Raw genomic sequence first — 15,708 nt, forward strand, 5'->3', positions numbered from 1 at the left:
GCCTGGCCAAGAAGGGGACGACGCTTGCTTCCGACTCCGACACGCTTCTCCAATCGGAAGGCTTGGCTAAGGAGGGGACGACGCTTGCTTCCGACTTCAACCCACTTCTCCGACCGAGATTACACTGAACCTCTGCTTACGGCTCTTCTCCGACCGGCGCGGCCGAAGCCGGCTGGAAACGACCGGCCAGGGATGCCCGCTCGGTGAGGACCCAAGAAATCAGGCGGAGTAGATAAGGTAAGACGCTCAAGTCAACCGCAATATCGAGGACCGTACCCTGCACATCTGTAGGACGGTACTGTCAGGCCATGCCAGAAGGGTACTTTGCAACCTTATGGACATGTCAGAACACGAACAGTATTGTGGACGCCGACATTTGTCCTACAGTATGGTAGACGCCGACGTTTGCCAACTTGTACCCGACGGCGTGGGCAACAAGACTAGAAAACACATACTCTCTCTCTCTCTCTCCTAATTTGTAAGGCCGTCCCCTTCACCTATAAAAGGGGATACGCTCTCTCCTAAAAGAAAGATAATTCAATTTCTGACTCTCCTTCTGCTAAGCTTTAGATATTCTAAGCACTCGAATAGCTCCACGGCTCTAGAACTCTAAAGCTACACAGAACATACGTTCCAATACTTAGCTCACGTAGGAGCTCCCGTCACTCTTGGCCCTTCGGTCCAGAGTCCGACCGGACCTCTAACACCCCCTTCTTATTCTCACTCGTTTGTAACTCCACAGCAAACTTCAAGTACCTAGGCTCAGGAATAAAGTCACCGACCGAATCAAACTAGACGTAGGGCACGTTGCCTGAACCAGTATAAACCCTGTGTCATTGAGTGCTAGACCACATTCGATCACAACGTATGGCTAAACTATAAACCCTGTGTCCCAGACCTTCCTCTTTGGAAGCCTAGACTTCGTCGCTGATCAGTTTGGCGTACTTCGCCTCCGCAAGGAGGCACTTGTCTCGGCACCCGTCGAAGGAGGAGCACCCTCTGTCGGCTCTAGGCCACGCTGGGCTCAAACCCCACTATGAGTAACGTACATATTGTTCTTTACTCGCTATTTAATATCTTCCGCCGACTCTCCGGAGGGACTCCGTTGTCCCCGCTGCAACCTCCATGCGACCGGTTCCCCTACGGCCTCACATCCCCCGCTTATGCATACGCACGGGGGCTCTAAAAGATGCTGACACCGCCCCTCTCATATCCAAATTCGTGGGGATGGCAGGCTACGCTCCCGCCTCTTTCCATGACCTCGTAGATGATGAGGTTGAAAGCGATGGCTCTAGCATCGGCGATGTCGTGGAACCTAGCAACCCTTTGTCCTGGGAGTGCGCTATGGAGGATGTTTCGAGATAGCCACCGGTGGTAGCAGAGTCCCTATAGACTCACACCCCTCCGGACCCTCGTGCGGAGGCCCTTGCGCGTGCGTAGGAGTGCAGCGAGGAGTTACGACAAAGGCGGCAAAGCTAGCCGCCACCTGCACCGACGTGCTCGGCGTAGTACGCTGCGCCACACGCACGTAACTCGATGAGCAGCGCCTGAGGTCGCACCTGCTAGGTCCAGCGCAACATCATGGACAGAGGAAACGGTCCCCCATAGTTCGCTTGGGCTGGCCAGAACATCGCAGCTACGACGATGTTTCTGTGTGGCCTTCCCGAGCCTATCGACCCCCAGGAGTAGGCGATCCACTAGAACCTCTGGGCGGTGGTGGAAACCGCCATCGTCCAACAGGTGGAAGGCTCTGTGTGGCAACACCGGCTCACGGCCTCTTTCCCGACTAGGGGAATGGGGGCGCACCAGTGGAATCGCTCCATCCGCTCATCACTACGGTCGCCGAGCATGGAACAGGAGGCCATAGCTGCACCATGACCTGACCCGGTGCTCGCTCCACACCAACCACCTATGCACAAATAGCTCGGGCCAAACCAAGACGCTCATAGTGTCATCAACAATCGGCATCATGCCCGACGTGATGATGACATCCATCATGGGGCAGTGGGAGTAGGCAGCACGGGCCCTGGCCAGACCATCAAGCCGAGCGGGGAAACACACCCTAGGCATGGTCGCCGACCAGACAACTGAAGTCCCAGCCCAGATGACCTAGGACCATGGGCCTTTGGCCGTTGCATCCAGAAAGCACCGTTCCCACTGCGCTTTTGACCACCTACCAATATCGCCAAATACATCGAGGAAATGAATCTCGGTATATGGCTCAAAGACTTCCGTCTCGCCTACCGAGCTGGAGGAGTGGATGATGACCATTTCATCATTCAATACTGTAACAGAACCGACTAAATCATAAGAACATAAGTACAAAAACAATCACCGAAGCGATCAAATTCCTGTACTTAAGCTCCCATAATCCCGGTAGTCCAGAAATCACGAAGGATTTCAACCAACTCTCAACATACAAACCAAGATCATAGTGATTCAACACAACACATCATTTGTTACAACATTTCACAAGTAGCATTCGAATTACATCCATCAGAGTTCAAATAACATATTACAAACCAAGTTTGAGTGTTGCGGAAGCAACATAGTTTAGTACAAAACATCATAGTTTTCAAATACATTGCCAAGTCTGAGTCATGTCCCACAAAAGCATTATCAGGTACGAGAACTAGTAGAGACCATGCTCAATGGTCTAGTCTTCATCCCCAGTTGGGAGAAGGCAGTACTTGCAGCAACCAAAGTAGAACTGGTCGTCTGCAACAGGTGGGAGATAAACCCTGAGTACAAGAAGGTACTCAGCTAGACTTACCCGTCAAACCAGAAATAAAAGACACCAAGGATCATGCAAGGCTTATGAGGTGGGCTAGCTTGACATAGTTGCATAAAAGAGCTTATGATTATAGTAACCAATTTAAACTTAGCATCAAGCTTATCATCATTTACCTGTCCACTAGATTAGCACATGTACTAGAGCACTCACTTATTAGGAGCAAACAATATTAATCATAGCAGGTATAATAAGGCTGTCATCATCATATCATCATTTCCGAACAATTAAGTTATTTAGTGTATCTACTTTGGAGATAAGCCCGTCAAGTTCTCACTAACCGGGAGAGACGGTGACTCGAATCGAATTACAACTCAGCTGAGGGGGTATTCCTAACTCTCACCCTGGTATGCTTAGCAAGGGTAGCCGTGGGTCACCTTTGGAACATCTCAGGAACCAAATTCGCGGGTTCGATCAGCGCCAGCACTCTCAGGGATTACCCTTCTGCCAGAACGATCAGGACTTTTAAATCACCTGCCCTTGAACTCACGCCTACGGCTCCCTTCCGAGGCGCACTTTATACTTATCGACTCCCGGCCTGAGGTGAGCTACTCGGCTTCGTGGTCAGTCTTCAGACACGGCCAACTAAGAGAGAGGCATGCGTTCAACATGAACAGGAAAGGCTCCAAGATTCAGTCCTTAATCGACACAGACGGAGTCACTGCACACCGGCAAGCCTCCGTCCGGTCTTCATTTCAAATTAAGACTGGTTCTTTTCCACGATAGCAAATATAGCCAACCGTGCCACATGTATATTCCTATATCTCGCAGGTGACAGGAAATCACCCGACTTCTACCGCGTTTAAGCAGGGCTAAGCACTATGCGAACCTGAGCTACATAGGATTTAGGGTAACAATATCTGGACAAGGATTGGATAACCAATGCAGCAAGTGTTTGCATCCAATACCTAAACTTAATGCAACAATATATATATGTAACAATAATACTGTAACTGCATTTCGAAAATTAGGAGGCTTAATATGCTTCGGGGCTTGCCTTTCACAAAGTTGCACGGACGGTGATCCGGGCACTCAATGGCGACCTTGTCTGGCACTTCTCCTGAAGGCTGCACCTCCTGATCCTCCGGTGTCGGCTGCTGCTGCTCACTCGGTTCCTCGAATTCCAGCAGTGTTACTCCCTCCGGTACACCTATTGCATGCCGATGCATGAGATAAATATCATGGATGCATAAGAAATGACATGATGCTCATGATGAATGAATCACCGTAAATGTTTAACGAAAACATCACTGGACACCCGTTTACCGAGTAAAATAGCTCTATTCAAATCACTAAGCATGTATCTAACTTAACTTAAAGAACAAGATCAACTTACCTAACTTGCATAACCTAAGATAAAGATGCTTATCTTCAGTTAAAGGCCTAACACCTAGGAACATTACCACAAACTTAGAAATAGTAAAGGCATACATAAATCAACATTTAAAGTTTCATATGCACATAAGTAGTCCATTAATTCAATCACAACAAGAGTTCTACAAATCCAAATAACTTGCATGAGGACATTCTGGAAAGTTTATGAAATTCTCTACAAATCAATTGTAAACATTACAGCATGATTCTTATGTTAACCAAATCGAATTCCAGTAAATCTAGAATCTGTCCAGAAATGACAGGGTTACTAACTTAATTATTTAATGATGATACAAAAGCCTAATTTGACCGAACTAAGTTTACCAACTTGTTGCACATACCAGAGGAACACTAGAAAGTATAGTGCTAACTTCTAAATAAATTATTTAATATCCTTTTCCAATTTATTTAGTTAATTTGGTGATTAAAGCAATATATAGTAAAACTATTCATAAAAATCTACAAAAATTATAGTAGCTATCTTATGCTTCACATAGACTACCATAAAAATTTCAAAGCCATTGGGCAAGCAGAACTTGCTGTACCCAAAATAACAGGTGGCATGTCTATTTTTAGCATAATTAGGAAACCCTATTGAAAAGTGTCAAGCAACAGATTTCTTATTTTTCCTAGTATCATTCTAGCATAAGAATAGCACCCACCAATTTTTACCCTAACTGGATCTATAGAAAAATTATGAAAATTCACTCAAGATCCACTTATGCAAACAAGATAATTTTCTATCTCTTACATACAGTGTCCAAAATTTATGAAAATTTAACTACAAGCTATTCATGATATGAGCAGTACCCCATAAAAATTTCATGCCATTTGGAGCTACCTAGAAAAAGATATAATTACCCCTATTTCTTGCATGATTAAAAGAGATAAATAGAAACTCCCATTTTCATAACAGAACATGGCATGGATTATATTTTTAGTAGAAACTAGACATTGTCATGAACTCAACAAAATTAGAACCACATCATTTGGATCTACCATCTAAGAGCTACATTTTTTGAATATGTTCACAAATCTGTGAAATAATAAAACAAAACAAAATAAGAAAACCTATTCAACTACTGGTGGGCCGGCCCGAAGAAATGGCGGCCCGTGACGCAGGCGTAGGCGTGGCCCAGAAACGGCACGGCCCAGCCAGGCTCCCGCCTGAGCCTCAGCTGCTGACAGCTAGGACCCGCGTGACAGAGAGACAGGCAGGGGAGGAGAAGGAGACGGCGGCGTAGCTCGTCGACGGTGGTTCCTCCGGCGAGGTCAGCGGTGCTATGGCGGTCAACTCACTCGTGCACATCTATTGGTGCCCTCAATTGAAGCTATTGCCACGGCTACAGGGGTTGGCGACGAGCATGGTGGCGCACGGCCATGGCATGGCCGGCTCCGGTGAGACTACAGCGCTACGACTCGAATGTGTGACCCTACGAGCTTCCGTGGCATGCACTGAACCTAGTGCAAGGCAGAGGAGGAATGGCAAGGGCATGAGGACAACTGGCCACAGGGAGCGCCAACTCCGGCAAGGTCAGCCATGGCGGCGGTGGAAGGAAGCTACGATTTCGCCCTTACCACGACACAATTGGATCGACGGTGGGGTGGAGGAGGTAGAGGAGATCACTACGAAGCCATAGATGAGCTGGGCAACGTGTTTTCATGGTGGTGAGCGTGCATGGCGATGGCGATGCTCGGTCGGAAATGGAGAAGCCGCTGCGGCTCGACGCTGCGCGCTGTGGAGGCGAGAGAGAGGCAATGGAGCGGTGAGCGTGTTCGGGCAGGCGCTGGCCTTCTTCTGGAGCTCGAACGCACGACGTGGAGGCTTTGGTAGTGCATGAGCGCCACGCGGCAAACAGCTTCTGCATTGGTCGGCCATGGCGACACTGACCATTTTCTGAAACATTGCGATTCAGTGTTTGACGACTATGACTGACAGCGCCATTTCATCGTGTCAACATGGCTAATCCAATGACCCTTTGCAAAAACTATGTACATGAAAATTGTAGGTCTACCATCCATCTACAATTTCTTTTCAAGGACCAACACCTAAATCGTCATGGATCCGAAGTTACATGAAGCCAAAGTGGGCTTGATGCAACTGAAAATGTAGCTATGACTTAGAATATTTTCTAAGTGTGAAATCAGCATGAAATACTAACTTGTGGGCCATGTTTGAGCATGTTCTAGCCATTTTCATGAAATGATTATAAAACAACTTTTGTTCCTTAATAAATTAGCTACAACTTTGGTAAAGAGTGCACGGCCATGCAAAGTCTCTAAGTTGGTCTTTTGAATCGGTCAAACAGTGACACTCCAAGGGTCAATTCAAGTCAAACCTCCACTTGAGGGCATTTTGGTCATTTTGATCTACATGAACAATGTCCCAACAAGTAACCTTAGTGTAGTTAAGGTGTAATAGACCATAATCAACCACTTTACAAAATTGTTATACCAACTTCTAATGATCACATGTGATAAAGCAACTAAAACAAGCAATTCACTCATATGTTTCAATTCCATGTTTCACATGTTTCATGACCTTGTTGTTATTTTATATTTGTCATATTACTACCCTGTTGACATGTTTCAAGGTATGAGAAATTCATGTTGCATTCATATGTTGCACTACTACCATTCATAAGCAATCAAGTATGAAACAAACAGAATATGCGAATGTTGCATATGTATGTTTCAGTGACAATGGCATGATGACATAGATGATGCATATGTTTATGAAATGACATGCAATTTAGTGGAAGCCAAACACCTAGGGTGTTACAGCCTTCCCCCTTAGAAAAATCTCATCCCGAGATTTGGAAAGCATACCATTTAATATAGAAAGCCAAATAATTTTCCTTTAGATAATCTTCCTGCTCCCAGGTTGCATCCCGTTCACTATGATTACTCCAAACTACCTTGTATAACTTAACTACTCATGTACGAGTCACTCTTTCTTGAGTATCTAGAACTTGAATGGGCTTCTCCTCATAAGAAAGATCATATTTCAAGTTGACTTTCCTTGTTGCTATTCTTTCCTCGGGAATACGAAGACACTTCTTCAGCTGGGACACATGGAATACCAGAAATATAGCTCCCATCTCACATGGTAGAATGAGCTTATATGCTACTCTTCCACTTTTCTTGATAATGCGGTAAGGTCCAACATATCGAGGCTCAAGCTTCCTTTTAATTCCAAAATGTTTTACTCCTTTCATAGGGGATACCTTCAGATAAACATGATCACCTACTTCAAACTCAATAGGTTTTCTTCTCTTGTCAGCGTAGCTCTTTTGCCTAGCCTGTGTGGTAGTCATATTCTTCTGTATAGTTCAGACTTGCTCTTTGGCTTCTTTTACAAAGTCAATACCATAGAATCTTCTTTCCCCAGGTTCCACCTAGTTCAAAGGAGTTTTACACTTGTGGCCATAAAGAGCTTCAAAAGGAGTCATTTTGATACTCTCTTGATAACTGTTGTTATAAGAGAATTCAACGAGAGGTAACCAGTCTCCCAAGAGCCTTTGCAAGAGATAAGACAAGCTCTAAGCATATCTTCAAGAATTTGATTAACACGTTCAGTCTGTCCTGATGTTTGCGGATGATAGGCAGAACTACGGATTAGATGAATGCCAAGGTTCTGATGTAAACACTCCCAAAAGCGAGCTGTGAATTGCGGTCCTCTATCAGAAACAATGGATTTGGGTACACCATGGAGACGTACCACTTGTTGAAAATAAATCTTAGCATAATTGTGCGGGTGATAGGTAGACTTGACCGAAATAAAGTGAGCAGATTTAGTTAGACGATCTACGATAACCCAGATGGAATCACAACCCTTTTTGGTAGTGGGTAATCCAACAATAAAATCCATGCTAATTTCTTCCCACTTCTAGCTAGGAATAGAGAGTGGCTGCAATAATCCAGGCCTTATGTGAATAGCCTTGACTCTGCAACAGTTATCACACCTTGCCACGTAAGCTGTGATTTCCTTCTTCATCTTGGTCCACCAATAATATAGCTTGAGATCTTGATACATTTTACTGCTACCAGGATGGATGGACAATTTAGAAGAATGGGCTTCAGCCATAATTTGATTTCTAAGTTCTTTGTCTTTGGGTACCACAAGCCTATCATTAAACCAGAGAATTCCTTTGTCATCGACCCTAAAGTGCTTGGTCTCTTGCTCTTTCATCTTCTGCTTGATATGAAACACACCCACATCAATCTTCTAGAGTTCGATAATTCGACTTCTAAGAGAGCAATCCATAGTGATATTGTGGAGCACTACAGGATGAAGGAGGTGTGCCAGATGAAAGTCTTCACTAACTAAGGAATTGCAATGGGCCTTTCTGCTTAAGGCATCAGCAACCACATTTGCCTTACCAGGATGGTAGTGCACTTGAAGGTTGTAGTCTTTGATTAATTCTAACCATCGTTGTTGACGCATGTTCAACTCGGGTTGAGTAAAGATATACTTGAGGCTTTTATGGTCAGTATAGATGTTGCACACATTACCCAGTAAGTAATGTCTCCAAATCTTCAGGGCATGAACAACCGCGGCTAGCTCTAAGTCATGGGTAGGATAGTTGACTTCATGTTTTCGAAGCTGGCGTGAAGCATAAGAAATTACTCGGCCCTCCTGCATAAGAACACTCCCCAAACCGGTGCCACATGCGTCACAGAAGACATCAAAAGGCTTCTCGATGTCAGGTTGTGCCAATACAGGTGCAGAGGTTAGTAAGATCCGCAAAAGTGTGGAAAGCCTCTTCACACTTCAGAGTCCACACAAACTTCTCATCTTTTTGAAGTAGTCGAGTCATGGGCTTGGCGATTTTTGAGAAATCCAGGATAAAGCAACGATAGTAGCCAGCCAAACCCAGGAAACTTCGGACTTCTGTGACCGTAGTAGGTGCCTTCCACTCTAGGACTTCTTGCACCTTAGTAGGGTCAACCAAAATTCCATCACCAGATAACACATGACCTAGAAAAGGTATCTTGTTCAACTAGAATTCGCACTTGCTGAACTTAGCATAAAGCTAGTTGTCATGTAACCGAGTTAAAACAATTCTCAGATGTTCAGCATGCTCTTCTTCATTCTAAGAATATACAAGGATATCATCAATAAACACGATGACGAATTTGTCCAGTTCTGACATGAATATTGAATTCATCAGGTACATAAAGTGTGCCAGAGCATTGGTCAACCCAAAAGACATGATAAGGTATTCAAACAAGCCATAACGAGTAGAGAAAGCTGTCTTAGGTATATCTTCAGGATGAATTTTGATCTGATGGTAGCCAGACCTCAAATCGATCTTGGAGAATACCTTAGCTTTGGAGAGCTAATCAAACAGAATATCGATGCAAGGAAGAGGGTATTTGTTCTTGATGGTAACAACATTAAGGGGGCGATAATCCACGCACATGCGTAGAGACTCGTCCTTCTTCTTCACAAATATAGCCGGACAACCCTAAGGAGAAGAACTAGGCCGAATCAAACCTTTCTTTAATAGCTCATTTAACTGACTCTTCAGCTCAGTCAACTCATTGGACGGCATTCTATAGGGCCTTCGAGAAATAGGAGCCGTACCCAGAATGAGTTCTATCTTGAATTCTACATCATGGTCTGGAGGTAATCTAGGCAAGTCATCAGGGAAGACATCTAGAAACTCATAGACAACCAGTAGATCCTCAATGGCTTTGGCTAGGGTAGCATTGGCTATATTATGGATAGAGATATCATGAGGTAACTGCACTAGAAAACCCTTCTTATCAACAGGATCCCTCAACATTACCACATGGGTTGAGGTATCGATCAACACTCCATTCCCGCTCATCCACTTCATTCCTAGGATTACATCGATTCCTACCCCTGGTAGAACTACAAGATCCGTAAGGAACTCTCGATCCCCAATCTCAAGCTTTACATCTTTAACTACTTGGTTAGTCAGGATATTATTTCCAGCAGCACTAATACAATAACCACCCTTGACAATTGTAATCACATTCATCTTATGCATAGACGCAAAAGTAGAACTCACAAAGGAATGCGAAGCACCCGAATCAAAGAGCACAACTGCAGAGTGATCATTAACAAGGAACTTACCAGCGGTGACCACTTCACTAGCAGGAATTTCCTCCACAGTAGTGTAGTGAACATGCCCCTGACGGATGTTTCCTTGAGCATTCTGCTTGGAAGGATAGGGACACTTATTTGCCCAATGACCAGGCTGGTTACAGTTCCAGCATGGCCTGTTTGCTGGTGGGGCATTGGAGCTGCCCTGCCCAGAGGTATTCTTTGGCAAGGAAATTGTGTATCCCTTGCGGAAACCAGTTTTAGCTTGATTCTTTTTCTGAGGTGGGTAGTACCAGACATTAGCATTGGGTGGACGATACTAGGTCTTGGATACCATTGGAGCCTTAGACTGAGAAGCACCAGCCTCAAAGTTTCTTTTATGGGTCTTGAAAGCAGCATATATCTTGTCATTATTCTCCTGAGTCAGGGTGTCACTGATAAACTCATTGAAAGTGACACACTTGCAGTTGCCCATAGACTTCATCAGTTTAGGGGAAAGTCCCCTCTTGAAACTAGCTATTCTTTTAGCGTTAGTATCCACGAACTCAGGAGCATACCTTGCCAGGCTGTTGAATGCCTGGAGGTATTCATTAAGACTCTTGTTGCTTTAGGTTAGCTTTATAAACTCGGTATGCTTAATGGCCATGAGACCAGGAGGGATAAAGTGTCCCTAGAAAGCTATCTGGAATTGGTCCCAAACTATCTCAATGTTAGCAGGGAAGGTGGTCCTGTGATGGGTCCACCAGATGCCTGTAGGGCCTTGGAGCTGGTGTCCTACATACGAAGCCTTCATGCCTTCTGTCAAACGGAGCAATCCAAACCTTTGCTCTATCGTGCTCAACCATTCATCAGCTTGTAATGGTTCTTCTGCCTCATGAAAGATAGGAGGCTTTGTGTCCATGAAGTCCTTAAAGCTATTGTACTGGTTTAGCTCAGGTCCCTGGCGGACATGCCGATCCTCACGGTTAGCCATCTGGCGCATAGCCTTAGCTAGCATGCGCTGACTTTCCACGACTGTCTACATTAGCTCAGCTAGTGTGGGCGGTGGAGGAGGTGGTTGTTCCTCATCTCCCATGCTACGACCGCGACGAAGGTTATAAGCCATCTGCAAAAGGTATAGCCAATGAGCACTGACGATGTGGAAACTTTTGTAGATGAATTGTATAATTATGCCAAACTGATTCCATTGGAGAGAATGCATTTATAATCAAAGATCTATAGACCGCAAAGATCTATAAATGCGATGAACTTAACCAACAACAAGATCTATAGACCGCAAAGATGGAATACATCAAAGGCTCACATACGTGGAGCATAATATGTTCGATAGGTTACATCCAAGCCATAGTGGTTCCAAACTTTCATCCAAAATAACAGAGGGTCCGATATTACATCCCAACGATTAACTTGATACAAAGCTACTCGTTCATGCATGAGGATCAACAAAAGACTAGCTCTAGTGCATTAGCTAAGTAGTAAGCTAAACTACACATCGTCCTCGGAGTCAGTGTCAAAGATCTCTCCTCCATCTTCATCACTAGCAGGCTCTAACTCCTCATCTTCCTCCTCATCAGGTGGAACATCCTCAGGTCCATTGACCTCGATGCCATCATCACCTTCAGCCATGATGACACCAGAGCCCATCTCATCCTCATCATCAGGTGGCAGGAGAGGGTGAAGTTGATTGTGTAACAGGTGAACCTCCTCATGGAGATGGTCATTGTACTCTTCGACAACTGCCACTTGCTGCTCTAGCTCCACCTGTCGCGCTCTCAACACATTCTCTTCGTACCAGGCTTCATTCTATTGGTTCATCATGTGAATCAACATATGTTCACAGTTGCGGTGAGCAACTATCAACCTCTGAACCTCAAGGGTCTCTTGGTCCCATTCCTGTGTTACTTGCTCCAAACGGTGTTGAGTCGCATTCCTCTCAGCAGTCACCCGGGCCAGCTCTGTCCTTAGCCTTTCCACCTCAGTAGGCTCAGGATGGGGCTCACGAGGAGCTAAACGGTGACGAGGCGCCCTACCTCCAGCAGACTTGTGAGTAGTGAATTTCGTGTGCGCCATCTGTAGCAAAAAGTTGCAACATAAGGGGAGAATCATTTAAGGGATACGAAATTTAATTATTCGGGACAATCATATTTTAAAGGAGGGAGTAATGCAAGAAATGCCATGTATGCTTGAACATGATGCATGCACGATCCGTACGTCCTCACAAACCTAGAAAAATTTAAAGGCTAGCGAAATATACGGTGGCATACATACGTTCTCTTGTATACTGTAGCTAGTCGATCTACAATGATACGTTGTTAGTGTACCTATAGAAAATTTCATTTCAGCCCAGTAATTTCCCAAAATGCATAAAAAGTAAGCAGTAAACTAAATACTTTCATAGATGCATCCCCTGATGCATATACTCTAGTATCACAGCTACCCGTCAGAGATACCCACATTTAAGTACTCTCATAGATACATGATTGAACATGTAAGTATGCGAGCAACCACAACTACTCTCCCCTAGACCGACGGTTGGACGGTCATGCTCTCACAACTCCCACTTACCAGAGCATAGAGGTATTTTGATCCATACATTACCACCCAAGCGGATGGCATCCATACAATAGCACGCCATATGGACGATGAAACAGAACAAGCAGGAACCCCCAAGTTAGTACTTTAATAAGCCACCTAAGAGTCCTTATTTGGGCATAAGGGATATGACCACTAGCAATACTTAGTATTTACAACAACAATAACAACAACAAAGCCTTTAAGTCCCAAACAAGTTGGGGTAGGCTAGAGTTGAAACCCAACAGAAGCAATCAAGGTTCAGGCATGTGAATAGCTATCTTCCAAGCACTCCTATCTAAGGCTAAGTCTTTGGGTATATTCCATCCTTTCAAGTCTCCTTTTATTGCCTCTACCCAAGTCAACTTCGGTCTTCCTCTGCCTCTCTTCATGTTACTATCCTGACTTAGGATTCCACTACGCACCGGTGCATCTGGAGGTCTCTGTTGCACATGTCCAAACCATCTTAATCGGTGTTGGACAAGCTTTTCTTTAATTGGTGCTACCCCTAATCTCTCACGTATATCATCATTCCGAACTCGATCCCTTCTTGTATGACCGCAAATCCAACGTAACATACACATTTCCACGACACTTAGCTGTTGAATATGTCGTCTTTTCGTAGGCCAACATTCTGCACCATACAATATAGCAGGTCTAATCGCCATCCTATAAAACTTGCCTTTTAGCTTCTGTGGTACCCTTTTGTCACATAGGACACCAGACGCTTGCCGCCACTTCATCCACCCTGCTTTAATTCTATGGCTAACATCTTCATCAATATCCCCGTCCCTCTATAGCATTGATCCTAAATATCGAAAGGTATCCTTCCTAGGCACTACTTGACCTTCCAAACTAACATCTTCCTCCTCCTGAGTAGTAGTGCCGAAGTCACATCTCATATACTCAGTTTTAGTTCTACTAAGTCTAAAACCTTTGGACTCCAAAGTCTCCCGCCATAACTCCAGTTTCTGATTCACTCTTGTCTGGCTTTCATCAACTAGCACTACATCGTCTGTGAAAAGCATACACCAAGGGATGTCCCCTTGTATGTCCCTTGTGACCTCATCCATCACTAAAGCAAACAAATAAGGGCACAAAGCTAACCCTTGATGTAGTCCTATCCTAATCGGGAAGTCATCCGTGTCTCCATCACTTGTTCAAACTCTAGTCACAACATTGCTGTACATGTCCTTAATAAGCCCGACGTACTTCGTTGGGACTTTATGTTTGTCCAAAGCCCACCACATAACATTCCTTGGTATTTTATCATAAGCCTTCTCCAAGTCAATAAAAACCATGTGTAGGTCCTTCTTCTTCTCCCTATACCGCTCCATAACTTGTCTTATTAAGAAAATGGCTTCCATGGTTGACCTTCCGGGCATGAAACCAAATTGGTTCATAGAGACCCGCGTTATTGCTCTCAAGCGATGCTTGATAACTCTCTCCCATAGCTTCATAGTATGGCTCATCAACTTAATTCCCTGGTAATTTGTACAACTTTGAATATCCCCTTTATTCTTGTAGATCGGTACCAATATACTTCTCCTCCACTCATCAGGCATCTTGTTCGATCAAAAAATATGGTTGAATAGCTTGGTTAACCATACTATAGCTATGTCCCCAAGGCATCTCCACACCTCGATTGGGATACCATCTAGTCCCATCGCCTTACCTCCTTTCATCCTTTTCAACGCCTCTCTGACCTCAGATTCTTGGATTCTCCGCACAAAGCGCCTATTGGTGTCATCAAAAGAGTCATCCAACTGAAAGGTTATGTCCATATTCTCACCATTGAACAATTTGTCAAAATACTCTTGCCATCGATGTCGGATCTCATCCTCCTTTACCAAGAGATGCTCTCTTTCATCCTTAATGCACTTAACTTGGCTGAAGTCCCATGTCTTTCTCTCACGAACCCTAGCCATCCTATAAATGTCCTTCTCTCCTTCCTTCGTACTTAAATGTTGGTAAAGATCCTCGTACGCTCTACCCTTTGCCACACTTACAGCTCACTTTGCAGTCTTCTTTGCCACCTTATACTTCTCTATGTTGTCCACACTCCTATCATGGTACAAGCGTCTATAGCATTCTTTCTTCTCCTTAATAGCCCTTTGGACTTCCTCGTTCCACCACCAAGTATCTTTAGCCTCGTGTCCCCTTCCTTTGGTTACTCCACACACCTCTGAGGCTACCTTCTGAATGTTGGTTGCCATCTTGTCCCACATATTGTTTATGTCGTCTTCTTCCTTCCAAGAGCCCTCTTTGATAGCCCTTTCCCTAAATACATCTGACGTCTCCCCTTTCAGTTTCCACCACTTTGTTCTTTCAATCTTAGCTTATTTATCCCTATGGACACGCACCTGAAAACGAAAATCTACCACCAAATTAAATACTAAGTATATACTAGCAATACTTAGTATTTAATTTAGGATTTTTGCAAAAACTTTTGTTTTAAATACACAAATGACATGTTTAGTGTCAAATCTTGCTCTGATGCCAGCTGTAACAGAACCGACCAAATCATAAGAACATAAATACAAAAACAATCACCAAAGCAATTAAATTCCTGTACTTAAGCTCCCATAATCCCAGTAGTCCGGAAATCACGAAGGATTTCAACCAACTCTCGACATACAAACCAAGATCATAGTGATTCAACACAACACATCATTCGTTACAACATTTCACAAGTAGCATTCGAATTACATCCATCAGAGTTCAAATAACATATTACAAACCAAGTTTGAGTGTGCGGAAGCAACATAGTTTAGTACAAAACATCATAGTTTTCAAATACATTGCCAAGTCTGAGTCATGTCCCACAAAAGCATTATCAGGTACGAGAACTAGTAGAGACCGCGCCCAACAGTCTAGTCTTCATCCCCAGCTAGGA

Source organism: Miscanthus floridulus, chromosome 8 (genome assembly GCF_019320115.1).
Source record: "Miscanthus floridulus cultivar M001 chromosome 8, ASM1932011v1, whole genome shotgun sequence".
In the NCBI taxonomy this organism is placed as follows: domain Eukaryota; kingdom Viridiplantae; phylum Streptophyta; class Magnoliopsida; order Poales; family Poaceae; genus Miscanthus; species Miscanthus floridulus.